Genomic DNA, 23690 nt, shown 5'->3' with positions numbered 1-23690 from the left:
TTAGCTTTGGGAATGTGTCGAAGTTCGGTGTCTGCCCCTTCAGGATATATTTCTTGTACAACTCTCCCTTGAAGCTCTGAAACTGTTCTACCATTTTCTTCAGAGTCCACCTTTTCACTTTGTCCTCTGTACCCGCGGGAAGGGTGAATGTCTCGAGCATTGTGGTCCACAGCATCTCTTTCTCCGAATCTGGGACAAAGCTCTCATGATCTCCGCGTGCCCTTGTTCTTCGCCAGTACACCGTACTGACAGGCAAGTTATCCCGCACAACCCAACCGCTGTGACGTACATAGTTCTTGGCGGCTTCTGCCGGGGCACTAGGTCGTCCATCTTCTTCCACTTCCGTTATGATGTGCCGACCCTCAAGCTTCTTCGCGGCACCTCGTTGCCCGCGTGCCCTCTTCTGTCCAACGGAGGGTTGACTTCCACTAGCCTCCTCCTCCTGGTTCCCCTCCACATCCCTTTCCACGTGCCCCTCCTGGTTCCCCTCCGCATCCCTCTCCACGTTCCCTTCCTCGTTCAAATACTGGTTTGGATCCTCGTTCCCCTCTTCTTCGTTCCAGTACTGGCTGCTTCCCTCCACGATTGAATCGTACAATATCTGTTCCTCATCGCGATCAGCCATCTGTTCATACAGGAAACATCTGCTAAGTCATGAGACATTTATGTTTTAACAATCTTATATTAAAACTCAAATAATCTTATATGCTAAGACTAAACGAACAGTCATGTATGCTAAGTGTAACTGTCGTATATTAGAACCCTACACAATCTTAGAAGCTAAGTCTAATTACAAATCTAATAATCTTATACTAAAACTCAAATAGTGATGATATATGCTAAGACTAGGTGACGTATATTATAGGACCCTAGCTAGTCAATAATTATATACTAAGTCTAATTACAAATATAATAATCTTATATTAAAACTCAAATAATCTTATATGCTAAGACTAAAATAGTCATGTATGCTAAGTGTAACTGTCATATATTAGAACCCTACACAATCTTACATGCTAAGTCTAATTACAAATCTAATAATCTTATACTAAAACTCAAATAGTGATGATATATGCTAAGTCTAGGTGACGTATATTATAGGACCCTAGCTAGTCAATTATTATATACTAAGTCTAATTACAAATATAATAATCTTATATTAAAACTCAAATAATCTTATATGCTAAGACAAAAATAGCCATGTATGCTAAGTGTAACTATCGTATATTAGAACCCTACACAATCTTACATGCTAAGTCTAATTACAAATCTAATAATCTTATACTAAAACTCAAATAGTGATATATGCTAAGTCTAGGTGACGTATATTATAGGACCCTAGCTAGTCAATAATTATATACTAAGTCTAATTACAAATATAATAATCTTATATTAAAACTCAAATAATCTTATATGCTAAGACAAAAATAGCCATGTATGCTAAGTGTAACTATCGTATATTAGAACCCTACACAATCTTACATGCTAAGTCTAATTACAAATCTAATAATCTTATACTAAAACTCAAATAGTGATATATATGCTAAGTCTAGGTGACGTATATTATAGGACCCTAGCTAGTCAATAATTATATACTAAGTCTAATTACAAATATAATAATCTTAATTGCATTACAAATATAACAATCATATATATATATATATATATATATATAGGAAAATGGTTCTATACTCCTAGGGAGTACGTACTCCCTCTCCCATCCACCGTTCATCTGATCGATCAGATATGTACTCCCTCCCTCATCATAACGGGTTTGGCTCGGTGGATCCGATTAGTTTTTCTAATTAAAAGACCGGACTGCTTATCCCGTAATTTGGGGTTTGCTCCCAACAGGCCAAACACGATGGAACAACTGCCACGTATTACGGTGCCATCGAGGACATATGGGAACTTGACTATGGTCCTCTCAAGGTTCCTCTGTTCCGGTGCCAATGGGTTAGGTTGACTGGTGGAGGCGTAATGATTGATGACAGTGGGATGACAACTGTTGACCTTAACAAGGTTCGATACTCGGACGAACCTTTTGTCCTTGCCAATGATGTAACGCAAGTCTTTTTCGTGAAGGACATGTCTAGCAAAGGAAAGAAGGGCAGAGGGCCTGATGAGCCTAAGCGTCAAGTGGTTCTCCCAGGCAAAAGAAAAATCGTCGGAGTTGAGGACAAGACTGACGAGGATTACGATCAGTTGGATGGGCAACCCCCTTTCACGGTGACGATTGACCCTAGCATCCTCCTATCAAATGAAGACACCCCTTACTCACGCAGCGATCACAAGGAGGGAACAATAGTGAGGAGAAAGTACGTGCCGTAATTATTGTGTACACGATGTAAACTATTTTGGATGTATTGATTATCCATATAAATCAATTGATGTATGGCATATGTTAATTACGCATGATTATTAGAGGTTTTAACAAGTTTAAATCATGTATATGCTAGTTATATGCGATACTTACAATTTTTAAAAGTTTTAAATCACGCAGGTGGCAATTTCATATGTTAATTAGAGTTTTTAACATTTAATTTACTATCATTCATATGCTAATTATAATTGACTAGAGAATTTTTTAAAGTTTCAAATCATGCATGTGGCATTTACATATGTTAATTAGAGTTTTTCACAATTTAATTTACTATCATTCATATGCTAATTATATATGACTATTCGAATTTTTAAAATTTTTAAATCATGCATGTGGCATTTACATATGTTAATTAGAGTTTTTCACAATTTAATTTAATATAATTGCTATGCTAAGTATATATGATGATTACAATTTTTATTAATTTTAAATCATACCGTATGTATATACATATGTTAATTAGAGTTTTTACCAATTTAATAATATCATTCATATGCTAAGTATATATGATTATTAGAATTTTTAATAATTTTAAATCATATATTTGCTTATTACGTTTTATCCACTTAATTTATTACAGACAACAATAATTTTTCGAAGTAATTGTCATTAATCTTTGTACTTTAAATAATTGTAATGCATTATCTTCTATTTTAGAAACACATATGTAATGGATAATAATATTTAGTGCGCTTATCAGTAGTCTCGGTTCTTAACCCTAACCGGGTTTAAAAAGAATTTGAAAATAGCGGGAAAATATCTTTAGTCCCGGTTGATGAGAACAACCGGGAGTAAAGATATATTTGAACAACCGGGAGTAAAGATCTTTTCTTTAGTCCCGGTTGTTCTCAACAACCGGGAGTAAAGATATCTTTACTCCCGGTTGTTCTCATCAACCGGGACTAAAGATCTAGGGCTATATATATTCCCGATGCGCGCCCTCGTCTTCTCCACCAACACTTAGAAGTTTTTGCCCGATCGATCTCTCTCGGCTTCTCCTTCACCGCCACTGCCTAGGGCATCCCCGCGCCGACGCCGCCGCCATATCTCGCCGTCGTCTCGCGCTCGTCGTCGTCGCCGCCTCCTCCGCCATCGCCGCATCTCTGGGGTGAGAGCCGCCGCACGCCGCCTCCCTCTCGATCTCTCTCTCCGATCTCGATCTCTCTCTCTCTCTCGGTTGCCGCCAGCCGCCGAGTTTCAGACGCCGACGCTGACCTCGTCACGACACGACGCCGCGCCACGACGACGCCGCGCCACGAGACGCCACGACGCCGCACGCCGCCGCCGCGCCACGCCGATGCCGCGCGCGGCGCCACGCCGCCGCCGCCCCGCCCCGCCGCCGCTCCGCTGCCGCCACACCGAGAACGTGAACGAGCGAACGAACGTGAACGAGAACAAGGTGAATGAATGTGAACGAGAACGAGCGAATGAACGTGAACGAGCCAACGAACGTGAATGAGAACGAGCGAACGAACGTGAACGAGAACAAGGTGAATGAACGTGAACAAGAACGAGCGAACGAACGTGAACGAGCCAACGAACGTGAATGAGAACGAGAGAACGAATGTGAACGAGAACAAGGTGAATGAACGTGAACGAGAACGTTGTCGGACGAACATGAACGAGCCAACGAACGTGAACGTGAAATGCAATTATAGGCAGGTTAATGAACGTGAACGAACAAACGTAGGTGAATGAAACGTGACCTTAACGAGAACGCGAACGTGAACGATATCGTGAACGAAACATGAACGTCAAATGCAATATATGTTACTTCGCGTTTATCCTTATACATCTTTTTGTATCTTGTAGAAAAGACGTTGTCGGAGTCGTCCCTCAAGCCGGAGTGGTAGAGCTAGCCCTCGAAGGAATTCGCCCAGGCAAGTGACATAATATATATATATATATATATATATATATATATATATATATATATATATATATATATATATATATATATATATATATATATATATATATATATATATATATATATATATATATATATATATATATATATATATATATATATATATATATATATATATATATATATATATATATATATATAGGAAGGCTATTATGTACTCCCGGGAGTACATACTCCCTACCCTCATACCGTTGATTACCTTTGAGATTTGTACCTGATAACGGGTTAGCAGTGAAGGGGACGTGCGGTATCTACCCATTAGTGGATCGTGGATGGCATTTTGTTTTAAAAATTGAATTAATTGACTGCTCGTGTATAACTAATCCCTGAAGAATCGGTCTGTACGCAGGTAGTGGGCGGTGAGGAATGGTATTTAAATCATCAAACCACATACTGCTTCATTTGTTCAGGGCTGCAGGAACTTGGTTTGGACCTCCGTAGTCCAGCTCGAGGATACGCCGCCGCGCGGCGGTGCTGATTTAGGATGGATAAACAAGTGAAGAACCACAGACCTTCTGATGGTACGGATGGATCAAGGTATGTTGTTCTGTTTCAGTGATTTATTTCAGTATGTGCCGCTGGTTTTTTTTCTTTGAATTTCGCCGTGTGAACTTGAGCGATTCTAAATCATCAATTCAGGGAAATTCTTATGGACGAGCGCAACCCTACCATGGACATAGTAGATGGTATTAGTCAATCTGTCCATGATTCACAACCGGATGGTGGTCAGTCAAGGTTGGATCGTAGCTTCCGTGAATTTAAAACTCTGTAAATGGTAGCCAGATACTGACACATCTTGATTGTGTTATGAAGCCGTGTAGCAATGGAGGAGGACGTGCCGTCGCGGGTTGGCTCACATGATTCAGGGCATGGAATTCCAGAGACAAGGTATGTGCATGGCTAGGTGTCAGCTGAGCATTCACTTTAAAGCAGTATATACTACATAGAAATGTTCAGTATGTGTCACATGAGAAAGTTCAGTATATGCTATCTTCTAGGAAAGTTCAGTATGTATCACATAGAAAAGTTCAGTATGTGCTATATTGCATAGGAGTTCAGTATGTTGCACAGAAAATTCAGAACATACTATATGCTGTCGTATAACAAAGTTCAGTACATAGCCTCCCATAGAAAAATTTAGTATATATGTGAAAAATTCAGTAAATACTGGTGCGTATCAAAGTTCATACTACGAATCACTATGGAAAGATTTAGTATACATGTGGAAAATGCAGTATATGCTATCGTCTAGAGAAATTCAGTACGTAACCCATAGAAAAATTCAGTACATACTATCATTCAACATAAATCAGAAAGAACCCCTCCATTTTAAAAAATGAGTATATACAATCATCTAACAAAGTTCAGAACAAAGCTCCCCATATTTTTTTGTTAGTAGTACAACATATATTTTTTTTAAATTTGCAGTAAGTACTGATTATAAATTAGGTTGTTTTTTGTAAACTACATTTTCAGTTAGTAGTAGTATATGCTATTTTTAAATATAGTGTCTCCAATACAGAAATTTGGTCCCTTCACTGGATTGGACAGAAGGAAACCCATATGAAAAAGAAGGAGCTGGGATACCGATGGAAAGGTTTGTATCAGCATGTTACGGATTTTTACGATTTTTTTTGAGCCAGGATATTGGTGGTATTTTCTGAAAACTGATTGTACATTTTCTTTTCAGAATGGTGGTAGATAATGTTGATAGCAGTGCTGTCATACCTCCTGAGTATGCTGATCCTCAAATTCTTACTCCGATGCTGGGACAAAGATTTAAGACTGAGAGGGATGCCTATAATTTTTATAATGTTTATGCTGTTAGTAAAGGATTTGGGATACGACTGGACAAAGATCGCAAGAATACTAAAAATCAGAGAACAATGCGGCAAATATGTTGTTCTCACCAGGTACATACATTATGTAACAATATCTTAGTAGCAGAAATTTACCTAAATAAAGACTTGACGTACTATGTGTTAATTTCAAAATCTTTTATGCAGGGGAGGAACCCAAAAACCAAGAAGCCTTCCGTTCGAATTGGGTGCCCAGCAATGATGAAGATAAATAGGTCTAGAGCTGGTAGTGGCTGGTCAGTAACAAAGGTTGTTTCTGCGCACAACCATCCTATGAAAAAAAGTGTAGGAGTTACTAAGAATTATCAGTCGCACAATCAAATAGATGAGGGGACTCGTGGTATTATTGAAGAGATGGTAGACAGTAGTATGAGTCTTACAAATATGTATGGTATGTTGTCTGGGATGCATGGCGGACCTTCCATGGTTCCATTCACGAGAAAAGCTATGGATAGGCTAGCTTATGCAATTAGGCGGGATGAGAGCAGCGATGACATGCAAAAAACACTTGATGTCTTGAAGGATTTGCAAAAAAGGAGCAAGAATTTCTTTTATAGTATACAAGTTGACGAGGCTTGCCGTGTGAAGAACATATTTTGGTCTCATGCTGTGTCCAGATTGAACTTTGAGCATTTTGGTGATGTCATCACATTTGATACTACCTACAAAACAAACAAGTATAATATGCCCTTTGCACCATTTGTTGGTGTAAACAATCACTTTCAGAGCACCTTCTTTGGTTGTGCCCTGCTTAGAGAAGAGACTGAAGAATCATTTACATGGTTATTCAATACATTCAAAGAGTGCATGAATGGGAAGGTTCCTATTGGAATATTAACAGGTATGTGAGTATTTGGCCGAATTTATAATTTGGAATGAATTCGTTATACTTTACTTATTTTAAGTATATGATGGGTTATTCATTGGATGCTTATTATTGTCCTTAATTTTGCAGACAATTGTCCTTCCATGGCAGCTGCCATTAGAACAGTATTTCCCAATACAATCCATCGTGTGTGCAAGTGGCATGTACTGAAGAAAGCAAAGGAATTTATGGGGAACATATACTCCAAGCGTCATACATTCAAGAAAGCATTTCATAAGGTTCTTACGCAGACACTAACAGAGGAGGAGTTTGTTGCGGCTTGGCACAAACTGATTAGAGATTATAATCTGGAAAAAAGTGTTTACTTGCGTCACATATGGGACATAAGGCGTAAATGGGCATTTGTATATTTTTCCCATAGGTTCTTTGCTGGGATGACTACTACACAGAGAAGTGAGTCTGCAAACCATGTGTTTAAGATGTTTGTGTCACCCTCTAGCTCTATGAATGGCTTTGTTAAGAGGTACGACCGGTTTTTCAATGAGAAGCTGCAAAAAGAGGACTCGGAGGAATTCCAAACCAGTAATGTAAGTATCCACTGTGATAGGTTTGTTGACCTCTTTTTATGGATATGTGTAATCAACATTTGGTGTCGCTTGGTGCAGGACAAGGTTGAAATTAAAACAAGGTCACCGATAGAGATTCACGCATCCCAAGTATATACTAGGGCTGTTTTCCAATTGTTCTCTGAGGAGTTAACCGATAGTCTATCTTACATGGTGAAACCTGGGGAGGACGAAAGCACCGTGCAAGTTGTACGGATGAACTCGCAAGAATCATTCCTTAGGAAGGAATATCAGGTGTCTTGTGATTTGGAAAGAGAGGAATTTTCATGCGTTTGCAAGATGTTTGAGCATAAGGGGATTCTGTGCAGCCACATCTTAAGGGTATTTGTTTCTTCTACTGTCTAAACATTTATTTTCATTGGGTCGTACTATATGTTCGGTAGTGTTTGGCTTTTTGAAGTAATGCATTGGTTTGTCCCTTTAGGTACTTGTTCAGTATGGTTTGTCAAGAATTCCAGAGAGGTATATACTGAAAAGATGGACGAAGGATGCTCGGGATACTATACCACCTCATCTACATGGGTACAAAGATGATGTCGATGCTTCACAATCGAGGAGTTACAGACATGTAATGCTGAATAGGAAGACTGTGGAGGTGGCTAAGATTGCTAACAAAGATGTGCAGACATTTAAGATGGCAATGAGAGTCATGAATAAGCTTTTGGAGGACATGAAAAATCAGTTATCTTTGGATGATGGTGACAATAGTAGAGAAGCTCCGAAGCGAGCAGCTAGGCATAAATCAAGGTCTACTGTATTGACTGAAGATGGAAATGAAGATGTTGGTGGAGGTGATGAGGACAGTGAGTATGACGTGCCAAGTGAGGACGAGGGTGGAAATTTGACTGCTGATATACTTCCACCGTTGAAAAAGAGAAGCAGAGGAAGACCTAAGGTGAATAGGTATAAATCGGGTGGTGAGGTTGCCAGCCTGAAAAGAAGAAAAGAAGTAGGGATTGAGAAGAAGAACACAACCAATGAGTGTGAGTCCGTTGAAGAAGAAAACCAAGTCATTGATCATGAGGATGAAGTGCCCTTTCCTCGTAGATTTTGCCACACATGCCACGAAGCTGGTCATAATTCGCGGACTTGCGGCCGGACATCTACGTACAAGAGAAAACTTTAGAATATGGTTCCCTGTAGTTTAGTTGGGACTCCTCTGATTGTTAGAAGTTGTTTTGTTTTAAGTACGTGAACAAATTTTTGAGAGGCGTGTGTTTTTTCATCCTATGAGCAATTTATTAAGATTATGTAACCTGTGGATTGGTCAGTATATTCGACCTTAAGTATAGTATGCTTCTAGTAGTAAATTGTGTCTTTTTTGGGTAGTGTATTTGCACCGGTTAAAAATGGATGTCTGCTGTAATTAGTTTCATTTGGATGATGGTGCTTTCTCTATAAAGAGAGAAAGAGATATAGTATACTGGTATTTATGACGATCATTGTTTGCAAAAGGAGTGTGATTTGGTGTGGATATGAGTTGTTTTTTTTAGGTATGGAGATAGAAATTAGCTGTGCAATGTATTGAATCCTCCCGTTCACTGAAATGGACATAATGATCGATAGCAATTGACTCGTTATCACGCAGAGTCAATGACATAATTTACGCAGAGTCACCGCATATATTGAATCCTCCCGTTGAAAATGATAAATGGAAGTAAATGACATACTGTTATTGTTTGGCATAGTGAATAATTTCCATAGCACAGTTCGTGCAACTGTCATTGTAACCCAGACGATACTTTGTCCATGCATAGCAATGTTTTCATGATTCTGTCAAGATAGGACAGAAGTGTATTTCGAAAATTACATGAAAATGTTCTGGTAAAGCTAGAAGTAGAAAATTGCTAAACTAATTGTCTTTAATTTGTCGAAGACGGTCCACCACATATTCTGGTAGTATTGCCTCGTTATCACGCAGAGTCAAAAGGTGGATCAAAAATTGCCTCCGGAGGTAGTACGGGTCCTGCGAAAGTTAGAGTATTTTCTTTATAGCTTTATGAGGACATATTTATGGTGGAGTGCGGTGTGTGCGGATATGAAAGCATTATGTACCTCTGTAATAGGGTTCAGAAGACGACGACCATCGTAGTTCACCATAAAGTTGAATACGTAAAAGCCACAGTCATCCCTGTATGTTTTTGAGAAAGTAGTGTCAGTACAAGCTTTGGGTTGGTTGTATTTCGTTTGTTTTAGGAGTCACTCACCCGTTCTGCTGCTCTGGTATATTTTCAACTGTCTCAAAGTCCCAATTAAGTATGTCCATGTTCCACCCTGGAGATGCAAGACGCATGCATTCCATTACACACTGTGACACCATGATCTTTATCTTGTCATGCCTGGTGAAACGTGATTCCCCGAGTGGATCTTCTGTGTTTAGTGAATCAAGCACCGATAACTTCTTGCTCTCCATGTTAAATACGTACAGCACGTAATGATTGAATAGGTGAACAGGAATCAGTATCTGCAAAGTTTAGGTTTTTCAGTGGGGACTACTTCTGTACTGTTGTTTACAAGAGTTTCTACAATCTACGAACTGCAAATTTGTACTCACCAGGTGGCTTTCTGAAACATCATATACTACCTCTGGGCCCGAAAAGTGTGCAAGTTGATGGCTAGCTTCCCAAAATTCCTCACCAGCTAGCGCGTACATCTGACAATACAGAAAGAATCATTGAATTTATATTTTTATTGATGAAAGAAATATATTGTTTATTGCATGCAATGTTACCCCAAAATCTTGGTTAATGAAATGCCTCCAACCAAGGTAGTTTGTGTTGTGAAATCTCTCAACTTCTTGTTGGAACATTATTCGAATTGCAAGGTTGAGAGAATCTGAATCCATTTGGCTCCCAATCTTTATAGTTTCTTGGATGTTTCGTAGCGTCAATGATATTCTGAAAGGATGGGAGCTCTGCAGCCATGTTTTTCTGAAATAAACCATGGATAAAAATGAATGTCAGATTTGGTGGGGTGAGATACTTAATTATTCTGGAAGAAGAATGATACTTACTCTAATGATGCATCGTCAGAAATAGACATTATATAGGAATACAGGTCGTCAGCAATCCTAGATTCCAGCCTCTCCGTTGAGCATTGCTTTGACATGAAAGGTGACATGAGCTTCCTGTTTGGTTTGACTACACGCTTTGACATGTGCTTCAGCAAGTGAGATGGTGGGTTTTCAACAGTGTATTTGCGCTTCTTCTGCCCGTCGCTACCGAATTCTTCAATTAGCATAATGGAACATTGGTTAGTCATGCGAGTTCCCGACGTAGGCGATACTGAAGAATTTGGCCTTTTTTTCGAATCTGAAAACATTCGCATGATCAGGAGTAAACACATTGTTGGTTGGAATTTTTAATCTTTTGGTACACCAACCTGGAGCTCCATTAGATTTTGGAGGAGTACACTACAAGCCTCCAATTTTGTGATCATATTGTTGGGTATCTGATACATGAAGAGCGTAAGAAAATTTGTTAGAGTGTCAAGTAGTACGAGTTTTATTTTTAAAATGGTGTATGTACTCAACGTTACCTGTTGGTTGATCCAATTGACTAGCATCTTTTGTAGCATGTGTGGAGTAGTTTGTGGGTGTGTGGTATCCCATGGCAGTTGTGTCTCCCCATGGATGGAGAGGCCCTTGTATATCCTCAATGGTATCAATAACTTTCATTACTGCTGCCCTTATCGCTATCTTAACTGCCGCTGTAATATTAGTCTTGAAAGCTCTCTTGAATAGGTCAGATGCGTGAATAGCAGTTTGCATGGTGCTTATGTCGACGAAATCTGATATGGTAGGCAAAATCTCATCGATGCGGTCGAATCCATCCTGAACGTAAGATTTCAACTCCTCGTATGCCTGTTTTATGTTATCATATATACCACATGTTAGTTTAAAATCCCTTGATCATGTGAAAATTACAACTTAATGAAGAAACAATCAAGTAACGTAGCATACGGATGGTTGACATACCTGTGACCCGACAGTTCCACGTACGTCTAACGAAGAGAAGTGTGATTCCAGGAATTTTATTAAATTTTTACCGCCATCAATGGCTCTAGATGGGATCTTCGAACCAGAGCATAAGTTTAGGGGAGATAGCTCTGGCACATGGGGGTTGTTTTCTCTTGGTTCCTTCATCAACTGAACAGCATGTATATCGGAAATTAGCTAAATTTTGCAGCCAGAAATAGGCATATTACAGCCAGGGTATCGTACATACCTGGAGTTTCCCATAACGAGGGAAGGGGAATCCTGGGTTATGTTTACTAACTACATCTTGTTGAATCATCCTAGCAATTTGATCATCCTCAAACTGAGAAATGTGACATGTTTTAACACATGTGATCCCAACCTTCCGGAACTGGAGATTTCTCAAATATTTTACCTGCAAAAATGATTCACAATGACAATATGTGTGTTGATTGTATGCTGCATTAACAAGTCAGTTTTAAATGCTAACCATTAGAAAGATGATACACCCGTTAATGGATAGTTGAGCCTTATTCGGAAAGTAGGTGGGCATTGATTCTGCTGCTTTCTTCACCTCATCTACAACGAATTGGGACCAGTTGTACTGTTTTATATTGTCAACATCAGAAACAACCATAATATACCTAGGAGATATGAAGTTTGCGCAGGATTGCGGTGCCAAAAGCTTCGTTGTGACATAAAGCACAAAAGCCGCCATGAAAACCCTCTTTTCATCTATTGTCATGGGATAACCATACTGCTTCTTTAGGATTCTCTCTAAGAGTGATATTTTCATGTGTGAAAAGTTTGGTATCTCAAATATTTCGCACAATATTTGTTTCTTCCCATCCAATTCATCTTGAGAGCAAGGGATAATAGGTTGACCTGAGCATGGCAAGCCAAAAACTGCATTCACATCATTAGGACCGAATGGCAACTCCTGGTTGACATCTTTAACAATAGCGCATGATTTCGGATCAACTTTGCTCAGTAGCCATGCACCAAACTGCCTGTTTACCTTAGTAAGCTTGATATCCAAAAGTCCATCAAACCCAACTTCACCAATCAACTCCTTCTTCCTATCATCGAATTCTTTAATGATATTCACTACGCATTTGGGCTGACACCTGCAGTTGATACCAAAGGTAGTGTTGTCTTTCTTCTGTCTATTTAAAACTCTGCTTTGCCGATACCTGGATACCACCCGTGCAGCAGTCTTATTTAGGCTGCCCCTTGTGCCAGAAACCTTCAAAGCCTGCAGATAATTAGTTTTTCATTTCATAAATAGACAATACTACATGGACCAGTGTATTTAAAAATTCAACATATACTTCTGTTTTTAAAAAAAAACAGCATACACTCATATATGTATGGAAAGATGAAGTACAAAATACTGCGTAGCAAATTCTACCTATGTGTACCCTCTTAATTAAAAAAAAATCATGTGCACTGAAAGAAAAGTCAGTATATGCAAAGTTTAGAGAATATTACTGTATGTAAAAAATCAGCATATACCTCTCTATGTAAAAGTGCAGTATATACTTCTTCGTAACAAGGTCCAGTATGTAAACCACTATGGAAAAGCCTCTGTATATATGTGGAAAAATGCAGTATATGCTATCTTCTAGAAAAGTTCAGTATGTACCACATACAAAATTCAGTACATACTATATGCTGTCGTATAACAAAGCTCAGTACAAAGCCTCCCATAGAAAAATTCAGTATATCTGTGAAAAATTCAGTAAATACTGGTGCGTATCAAAGTTCAGTCTATGAATCACTGTGGAAAGATTCAGTATAGATGTGGAAAATGCAGTATATGCTATCGTCCAACAAAGTAGAGAATAAAGCTCCCCACATAAAAATTCAGTATATACTATTGCCTAACAGAGAGTTCAGTAAGAACCCTGCCACACCAAAAATCAATACTTAATACCGTCTAGCAGATTCCAAAAAGTTTCCCTCCAAAGAAAAAATGAGTATATACCGTTGAAAATTCAGTACGTACTACCATCTACATTTTTCTTTATGGGGGTGGGGGCTAAAACAACATTAACTTCATCCACCCAAAAAACCATCATATGCACTAAAAGGGGAAAAATTAGCATCTGAAACTGAGAGAGTACATGAACCGAACTACACCTAATCCCTCTCTACAGGCATACATGTATTCAATTTCAGGTGGCATACCTTGGACTGTGGTGACAAACTAATTTTCCTGTGACCCTGCGGCAAAGAAGAAAATTTTAGGCAACGTGTCTTGATCTTGCCGTACAAAAATAAACGAATACTAACCTGCTGCTTTGGATGAAATCCACTGCTGCTTTGGATGAAATCCACTGCTATGGCCCATCGATTTTGCCATTGTTGCCCCGCTCCTGCATTCAGCCGACTCTAGATCGATTACTTCTGCTTCAGGAACACATGCTGTTGAGAGAGGATCCATCGCTGGAGGAAGGGGAGGAGTCATCACTGGAGGAAGGAACGAACTGCTATCTCTGTACTGCCGCCAGCCACACAGTCGCCGCTGAATCGCTGGTCCGTCGCCGCGCCGCCCCCCAAAACCCCGAAAGCTGAATCGCTGGTCCGTCGTCGCGCAGGTCCGTCGCCGCGCCGCCCCCCAAAACCCCAATTTTCGGGATAATCTGTTTGGCCTGTTGGGAGCAAACCCCAAATTACGGGATAAGCAGTCCGGTCTTTTAATTAGAAAAACTAATCGGATCCACCGAGCCAAACCCGTTATGATGAGGGAGGGAGTACATATCTGATCGATCAGATGAACGGTGGATGGGAGAGGGAGTACGTACTCCCTAGGAGTATAGAACCATTTTCATATATATATATATATATATATATATATATATATATATATATATTAAATTTGTTTGGTGCTCCATGGTGCCCGGGCACCATTGTTGAAATTGAGTATATACCCAATTCAAATGAGTATGAAACTTTTTTAATTACTTTGGTATTAATATTAACTACTTTACTAACTAGTTCAAAGCAACTTAGAAATGAATTTGAACTTGTTTTTGTTAGATTTTGATTCTAGGTATATAGCATCCATACATATAATTAGTTTGGTATGTAATCACGGATTGTGAAATAAAGTTAAATTTGAGTTGTTTTGTTGATAGGTATAGATATGAATCGAATTATTATAACTAGGTATATACTCACAATTTGAAAATTTTGAAAAATTTGAGTGATTTTGTGTATTAGATACCATGGTGCCCGGGCACCATGCTACCCCATATGGTGCCCCATATGACTAATGATGCTTCTTAATTTCTTGTTTCTCATCGTGCACATGTTATGGAGGATCGAGTCCTTGGCTATCAAGTGATTGACCGAACGTGGTATGCGACAAGTCACCAACAACCATCCATGATCCTCACCCTCGCCAAGTTATGGGCTATCAAACCGGAAAAAAACGAAATTAATAAGAAAACATCACATTAATTACAGCGATAAGAATGTTGAAGATCTCTCCCAATTTTTGCGCGTTTGATCGAGTCTTATACGGCACTATACTATACGGTGCATGATTTCTTTGATAGTTGCTCTCACACGCGGCAGAACGCGCATTATTAAGAGATGCTCCGCACGCAATCCTAGTTTCATTTGTGGAGACTTTTATTAGCTTGATTTCGACGAAACAATTTTGCACAATAAGGCATAAATAATTTTTAAAAAATATCTTTTGAAGACAGCAACTCTATGACAATGTCCATGTGCATTATCTTTTCCCGTCGTCCAATAAAACGTGTCCAAATTGCGTGATAGTAAATGACGTAGCATTATATTAAGTATATAGTTGTGTTAACTCCTCCTAGAAAAAAACACCAAACAATTTTGCTATACGTTTATCGATATTTTTTTAAAATATAAAAAAATAATTATAATGTAATTACATTGTAAACTTACATGTAACTAAAATATAAATATAATTTGTACATAATTAACGTTCATGTAATTTTGGATAGCTAGATTTACTCCACATGAAAAAAAATACACGGTGCACATGGATGAGGGCATTCGATCCAACGACCTCTTGAGAAACGTTTTTGAAATTAATTTATAGATAAGTTATATTGTAGAAACATGCAAACTACAATATAATTATACTCAATTATACTATATTATTTACATTTGATAAATTTTCGAGAGGAAACTACTTGTCAATAGATATATAGGTAGTCCCATAACCCTGTATACATATGTGCACACATAATATGACTATATATCACGTGCCTTCAGAAATATGACTTATTTAAAACCTTATTTAGAATTATGTAAAATTGTTGAAAAAAATTTCTTGATTAGTGGATTTAAAATTTATAATGATTAAATATCAATTCAAGTTTGGATTGCTATTTTTGTAGTTTAATAATAACAAAAATAAAACTATGAAAATTGTCTTAATAATATGGGATATTAGTACTTCCTTGGTTCATATCCTTAGTGAAAAATTGGTAAGACAAAACATGGGGAATTGACATTTTTTTTAATTCAAAGCATTTAATTTGTTTTTTTCTCAATGTCAAGTCACAATGTTGATATGGTTGCTCGGGCTTTGTGTTTGATTTTGGGCCAACTAGAGCAACAAACACAATTGATTGCAAAAAATTGGCATCTTAGTGCATGGATTGGGCAAAGTCAATACTTTAACAAACCAAATGAAGCCAAATTGCACTACTAAAAAAAAAATTCTAGGCGGACATTCACTCTATCTGTACTTCAAGGCCTGCGAAAATACGTCCATTTTCACAGGTGGCCTTCAGTTCGCCTACAAAAATCATTTTCACAGGCGTCCTCTCCATCTTCGCAGGTGCTAGATCCACTCGCCGCCACCCCCCCTTGGGCCAGATTTAGGGTTAGGTTTTTGGGAGGGAGAGGGAGAGGGAGAGGTAGGGGAGTCGCACCGTGCCGTCCCATCCGGCCACGCCGCCGCCGTCGCCACTCCCCTCACCAGATCTAGGAGGGAGAGGGAGGGGAGCCGCACTGCCACTGTCGCCCCTCCCCTTGGCCGGATTTGGGAGGGAGAGGGAGTGGGAGAGGGAGGGGAGTAGAGGGGAGCCACACCGCCACCGCCCTCTCTGGCTGTGCCACGGCCGCTGACCCTCCCCTCCGCCTGATCTGGGAGGGAGAGGGAGGGGAGCCGCACCACCACCACCGCCCTCCCCCCTTCGGCCACGCCATCGCCGCCGCCCCTCCCCTCCGCCGGATCTGAGAGGGAAGGAAGGAGAGGGGAGGGGCCGTCCGCGCCGCCTCCTCCGCCGCTAGCACCGGCTGTGGCTAGCCCTCCGCCGTTGTCTGGTAGAGGGAGAGGGAGAGAGGAGGGAGAGGAAAAAGTGAGGGAGAGGGAGAGAAGTGAAGGAGAAGAGTGGAGCGAGGGTGAGGCACGACTGTGGAACTTAATCAAATTTAATAGTGTTATCATATCTTGCAGGCGGACCACTTAAGGTCTCGTATGCAAAAATCATATTATTTTTTCATGCGAAAAATAAAGGTATTTTTACATGTGGATCTCTTAAGGGGTCCATTTGGAAAAATTAATTTTCACAAGCGAGGCTAAATATAAGACCAACATTGGTAAAAATCATTTTTATAGTTGTGTTCTATTGTTAGTACCAAAATTTTTGTAAGGTTTTTTCGACTACCAATATGTAAACATGCTTGATTTTTTCAATCTGCATAATTATAAATGGATCCCACCAATATGGGTTTTTCCATATGGAAACACTGTTTTTTTAATTGATGCAGAAGTTTCTACATTGATTTTCTTTTAATTTGAACAATTATAGTTTGGTCCCCTAAATGCATGACTATATTCATTGACTGTTCGTAATTATTTTTAACAATTTTCTTCCACATATATTACTCCCCCGTCGCTAAATATAAGGAAATTGAGTATTCAAAATTTATCCCCAAATATATGTAACGTATTGGGAAGTACTACTTATCCTATCAATGATCACACCCATTTAATTTTCTTTTCATCTTATCTCAGACCACCCCCTCCTTACATTCATTAGGCATACGGTTTTTTTTCCTTTATCCTTATTTTCTAAAAACTACTTAAAATCCCTAAAATTTAGGGACGGAGGGAGCAATAAATAAATAAGTTAAAATTTACATACCTCCAATCCAATAATGATGTAATTAACCATCATTCTTGTGTTAAACTGAAGGGAACACATGGAATAATTTATTTGATTTGTCATCTGCAACGTAACTGGCATTCAAAAGAGAACTAGGTACTAACTGACAAACATGTGCAAGAAGAGATCCCCACCTACTGTTCTTTGGGGCCCACCACACATGCACTGATCAGATTGACAAGTACACACAGTGGCTGGATAATGCAGCTAGTGGCACGTAATAGAAAGTCATAGCGTAAATTCAAAGGTGTTTTTGATTATTATTCTGTGATGAATAATTGGCATTGGAGATTATTGGTTTTGATATTTGGAATTTATTCAAGAAGTGGTTTTGGAGATGATTGGATTTCACAGGTGAATCTACAGGTACTGCTGTTATTTCATGTGACCGGTCAGACCGGCGGTACGTGCGTGGTCAGACCGGCTAGCCCACGGTCTGACCGGCCGACTCTGTGTCGGTTTCGGTTTCGGGTTGTTTGTTCGGATATACGTGATTGTTTCATTGTTACGACTTCTAGATGGATACTATACGTATGTAATACTGTTGTTTGCTACTAATGAGTCAAGTTAGAGATAGCTTGGTCTCGGAATATGGTTTCTTTGTTTATTTCATGTGTAGGTGACTCGATGCCTCGGGAGAGTATTTGCGGTGATGGACCGGGAGTCGGCTTGGGGATAAGACGACGTCCGTGGTGGTCAGAGATCATGCGGGATATTTATGCTAGAGTTGATGCACGTGGTTGGTGAAGATTCCATATGGCATACGATATAGGTATTGTGTGCGTATGGGATGCGGAGTCGAATTTGGAAGGAGTCCAAATTTGGTATGATTGGTTATGTAAAGTTTGTTTCTTGTACTATAAGGTTTCCTAAGGTGTTTAGAATTTCTAGTATGAGTTTGGTTCGTGACTTTAGGCTGCCTACCTCGGGTATAAATAGAGGGGGATCGTGAGGCTTCCCGGTATCGCTTTTGAGAGCAATTGAGTTGAGTTTAGAGTTAGGGTTTCGAGTTTAGTCGAAATTTTAGTAAGGAGTGCTGTTGGTGCACTCTGTAAACACAGAGAGAATCAATAAAGTCGTCATCCACTTTAAGAGTTCTTCGATTTGTGTTTCACCGGGTTTCGGCGGTCTAACCGGTGATATACCAACGGTCAGACCGGCGGCAAGCGGCGGTCAGACCGGCGTCGGCGACAGGAGGCAGCGACAAGGTTCGGCGGTTAGACCGGTAGATCAACACCGGCTAGACCGGCGGCTACGCTTCGGTCAGACTAATCTACTCCGGTCAGACCGATCTCCATCGATTTCGAGGGTAACTTTTATTTCCGCTAAAAGTTTTCGGTTTTTGCGTACCAACCATTCATCCTCCCTCTGGTTGGCTTAGTTATTTTGATTCGTTCTTACAAGTGGTATCAGAGCCTTATTTTCTTCTTTGGATTTTTATCGATCTAGAATTTTTGCCATGGCTGCTTCTGTTAGGTTTTCAACTAAGCCTCTTGTTTTTGATGGAACAGATTTTTCTCATTGGTGTAGTAGGATGCAATCTTACATTATGGCTGAAGATTATGATATTTAGAGAAAAGTTTCTCATCCTTATGTGATTCCTGAAGTAATTAATACTATTGCTGCAAAAACTGAGTTTGAACAAAATTGCAAAGCTCGCAACATTCTTTTGAGTGGGATTTCTTATTATGATCGTGTTGCTCATCTTCAAACTGCCCATGAGATTTGTAATTCTTTGAGTAATTTTCATCAAGGAACAAATAACACTAAAGAACTTCATCGAGATCTTTTCAAAAAGGAATACATTAAATTTGAGATGAAACCTGGAGAAGCTTTGGATGACTATCTTTCTAGGTTTAACAAAATTTTGAGTAATCTTAGATCTGTTGATTCTTCTTATGATGCTAATTATCCACAATCTGAGATTTCTCGCCACTTTTTGAATGGTCTTGACATGTCTATTTGGGAGATGAAAGTTACATCTATTCATGAGTCAGTTAACATGTCTACTTTGACTTTGGATTCGCTTTACACAAAATTGAAAACACATGAGATGAACGTTCTTTCTCGTAAAGTTGATACTAAGTCGAGTGCTTTGGTTTCTTCTTCTTCTTCTTCTTTGGATGTTGATGCTTCTTCATCTAAGTCTTCTTTTCTTGCTATTTTTAATGCCACATCCGATGATCAACTCGAACAGATCGAGGAGGAGGATTTGGCTTTGGTTGCTAACAGAATTGCTCGAGCTATGAACAATGCCAGGTCCAGGAAAAGAGGTGGTCCAAATCGTTGCTTTGAATGTGGTTCAATTGATCATCTTCGTTCGCATTGTCCTAAGCTTGGGAGAGGCAAAAGAGAAGACAAAGATGGTGAGAAGACCAACGACAACAAGTCGAAGGGTACATCCAAAGGGAGGAAGATCAAGGAGAATCTCAAGAAGGCTTTTGATCAAGTCTACGCCGTGTTTGAGCCACTAAGCGATGTGGATGGTGATAGTGGAGATGAAGCTAAGGGAAAGAACATCTCCGGTGTTTGCTTCATAGCGCGTGGTGACTAGGATTCAGAGTGTGAGAACAATGAGGTAAGTGCTTTTGAGGAAGCTATTAATATTTTGAGTGCAAAAAATAAGAAGTGTGAGAAGATGTATAGAAAATAGGAATTTATCATTGAATCTCTTTATTCTGAAATTGCTAGATTAAAATCTCTTATTCCTAATGATGATGATTGCAAAAGTTGTGAGGTTTTAATGAATGAGATTTCAAAAATCTTCTCTTGGATTTAATAAATCTTCTCTTGCTTGTAGTTTTGCTTTGCACACACGTACGCAGGGTGAGTTGTTTTTAACTAAAAAGTTGTTGCAAAAATATCAAATTGCTTTTCATGCTAGTTTGATGTTTAACATGATTTGTGCTAAAAAGTTAAAACAATCTCATGATGTTTTGGATTGCTCAACATGTCATTTGAATAAGATGAAATTGAAAGATGCTTTAGGTCGTGTTGAGTACATGGAAGACGTTGTGAAAAACAATGAAGTACTTTCTTGCCCCAAATGTCGTAAAAGTAAAGGTGTCTTGGTAGATTGTGAAAATTGTGCTAATTTGGAAAAAGAGGTTTCTTATTTGAAAAATTCTTTGCTAAGATTTTCTGATGGTAAACAGAACCTCAACATGATTTTAGATCAATCTAAGGTTAGCACAAATAATCGTGGTTTAGGTATTATGCTCATAATTCTAGACATCCTCCTGTTGTGTTAGGTGTTGGTGCTAGAAGTGGTGAGATTTTGGTTAAACCTGATACTAACAAAACTGTGTTTAAATCTGCTGGTATCATGTCTACTTTGAGTGCATCTTCTTCAAAATCCAATGTTGTGCATGCAAAACCTCCTGTTGTTGCTTGTGTTGCTAAGTCTTCTAATTCTACCAATGTGTCTAATCATCGTGAAAAATATACTTATTCTTTTTGTGGCAAAGATGGACATATTGTTGGTTTTTGTTTCAGATTAGCTCATAAACAGAAAAAGGAGAGAGAGATTACTTTTGCAAAATCGAAGTGGTAAAAATCTGGTTTTCCCTCAAGGAAACCAGACAGACCGCAGTAGGTCCCGCGGTCAGACCGGCGACCGGTCAGACCGGCTACTGTGCCTCGGTCAGACCGGTGGTGAAGCGGCGGTCAGACCGGCTGCACACCCTCGGTCAGACCAGCCTCGGAGAAATTTTTCTGAAAATTCTCAAACTGTTTTTGCACGTGGATATATGCCTATTGGATCTACTGGTTGTGTGTCTCAGTACTAGATAATTTTTATTAACTTCTAACCCCAGTACTGAGGCTTCGACTTCTGCTTGTGTGTAGGCTTTGGTGGCAAGGAAGGAAAACGTGTGGATCGTGGATTCCGGTTGTTCGCGACACATGACTGGTGATAAAAAATGGTTCACCTCTCTCAAAAAGGCATCAAAGACTGAATCGATTATCTTTGGTGATGCTTCTACTAGTGCCGTTCTCGCTATAGGTTTGGTTAAGGTAAATGAAAAATTTGAATTGAAGAATGTAGCTTTGGTTGAGGACTTAAAGTACAATTTGCTTTCGGTTTCACAAATTGTTGATAAAGATTTTGAGGTTCACTTTAAGAAAACTGGAAGTAAAGTTTTTGATTCTTGTGGTGATTCTGTGTTGAATATTTCTCGCTATGGAAGAGTGTTTAAAGCTGATTTTGACAATCCTATTTCACCTGTGATAACATGTTTGGTTGCTAAATTTGATTAAGATGTGATGTTTTGGCATCGTAGACTTGGACATGTTGGTTTTGATCATCTCACTAGGTTAAGTGGTTTGGATCTTGTTCGTGGTTTGCCTAAACTTAAGAAAGATCTTGATTTGGTTTGTACACCGTGTCGTCATGCTAAGATGGTTGCTTCTTCACATGCTCCTATTGTTTCTGTGATGACGGATGCACCGGGACAGCTATTACATATGGACACTGTTGGTCCAACTAGAGTGCAATCCGTTGGAGGAAAGTGGTATGTGTTGGTTATTGTTGACAATTTTTCTCGATATTCTTGGGTTTTCTTTATGGCAACTAAGGACGAAGCTTTTCAACACTTTCGTGTTGTTTCTTCGATTAGATCTTGAATTTCCTGGTTTTTTGAAAAGAATTCGAAGTGATAATGATGGTGAAGCTGTTGATCAAAAGAAATATAGAAGTATGATTGGATCTAACTGCTTCCAGGCCAGACATACAATTTTCTATGTGTTTGTGTGCACGCTTTCAAGCTTCTCCTCGTGCTTCACATCGTCAAGCGGTCAAGCGAATAATGAGGTATTTGAATCGTACACTTGAGTTTGGAATTTGGTATTCTACTTCATCTTCTATGTGCTTAAGTGGATATTCCGATGCTGAGTTTGGGGGTTGTAGAATTGATAGGAAAAGTACTAGTGGAACATGTCATTTTCTTGGTACATCATTGATTGCATGGTCTTCTAGGAAACAATCTAGTGTTGCTCAATCAACTGCTAAATCTGAATATGTTGCAGCTGCTAGTTGTTGTTCACAGATTCTTTGGCTTTTATCTACTTTGAAAGATTATGGTCTTACTTTTGAGAAAGTACCTCTCTTTTGTGATAATACTAGTGCTATTAACATTGCTAAGAATCCTGTTCAACACTCACGCACAATGCACATATATATTCGCTTTCACTTTTTGAGGGATCATGTTGAGAAGGGAGATGTTGAATTGCAGTTTTTGGACACAAAGTTGCAACTTGCTGATATTTTCACTAAACCTTTGGATTCTAATCGTTTTGCTTTTCTTCATGGTGAATTGGGAATAATTCATCCTTTTGGCATGTTTTGAGGGGGAGTTTGTACCTCATGGTTTTATCAAGCAATAATATGACAATGAGAAAAATTGAGAAAAGAGAGCTTTGTTTATACATATGGTATTTTCTTGTGCATGCTAGCAATACTTTGAAGGTTTATTTGTCTCTAGCATAGCTTGTATGTATTCTAGTCTTTTCATGAGATTTAGATTTTGCTTTTAAGGGAGATGATGCATGACACTTAAATTCTATTTGAATTAAGCAAATATGCAATGTTGATGCTAGCATATGGTTTGATTTGTAAATGCTCTATATATATGCTTTATTAAATTGTTATTTCTCAAATAGCTTTAATTGCTCATTGTGAAAAGAGAATAAAAATATAAAAAAAATGAATATCGAATCCTTGGAAACAGTCTTGACGACAAGGACGTATTCGATGTGAGCAAAATAATGTGTGCCGAATCCCTGGAAACAGTCTTGATGACAGGGACGTACCCGGAATAAAAGAGAAAAATATGAGCAAAAAGGCTCAAGAAAAGAAAAAGTTAAAAATTCTCTTGGTTGTTTTGTGCTAAAGGTTATTTGAGAAAGAGTGATAAATGCAATAGGT

General features: G+C 39.0%; 1 long non-coding RNA gene and 1 other non-coding gene across 2 annotated transcripts; both read left to right on the top strand.

Annotated features, from left to right (window-relative positions):
* The first annotated feature begins 4950 nt into the window (after positions 1-4950).
* On the top strand, positions 4951-5910 carry LOC136356782 (uncharacterized). Its single transcript, XR_010741754.1, has 3 exons — positions 4951-5048; positions 5127-5201; positions 5836-5910. It is a non-coding gene; the product is annotated as an uncharacterized lncRNA (long non-coding RNA).
* A 747-nt stretch (positions 5911-6657) lies between these two features.
* On the top strand, positions 6658-7938 carry LOC112939008 (uncharacterized). The gene is made up of 3 exons (XR_010738977.1): positions 6658-7013; positions 7128-7585; positions 7664-7938. It is a non-coding gene; the product is annotated as an uncharacterized protein (transcript).
* The last annotated feature ends 15752 nt before the right edge of the window (positions 7939-23690 follow it).

Source organism: Oryza sativa, chromosome 1 (assembly GCF_034140825.1).
Source record: "Oryza sativa Japonica Group chromosome 1, ASM3414082v1".
NCBI lineage: Eukaryota > Viridiplantae > Streptophyta > Magnoliopsida > Poales > Poaceae > Oryza > Oryza sativa.
The sequence above is the reverse complement of the archived record's forward strand: the minus strand, read 5'-3'. Positions and strand labels throughout refer to the sequence as shown.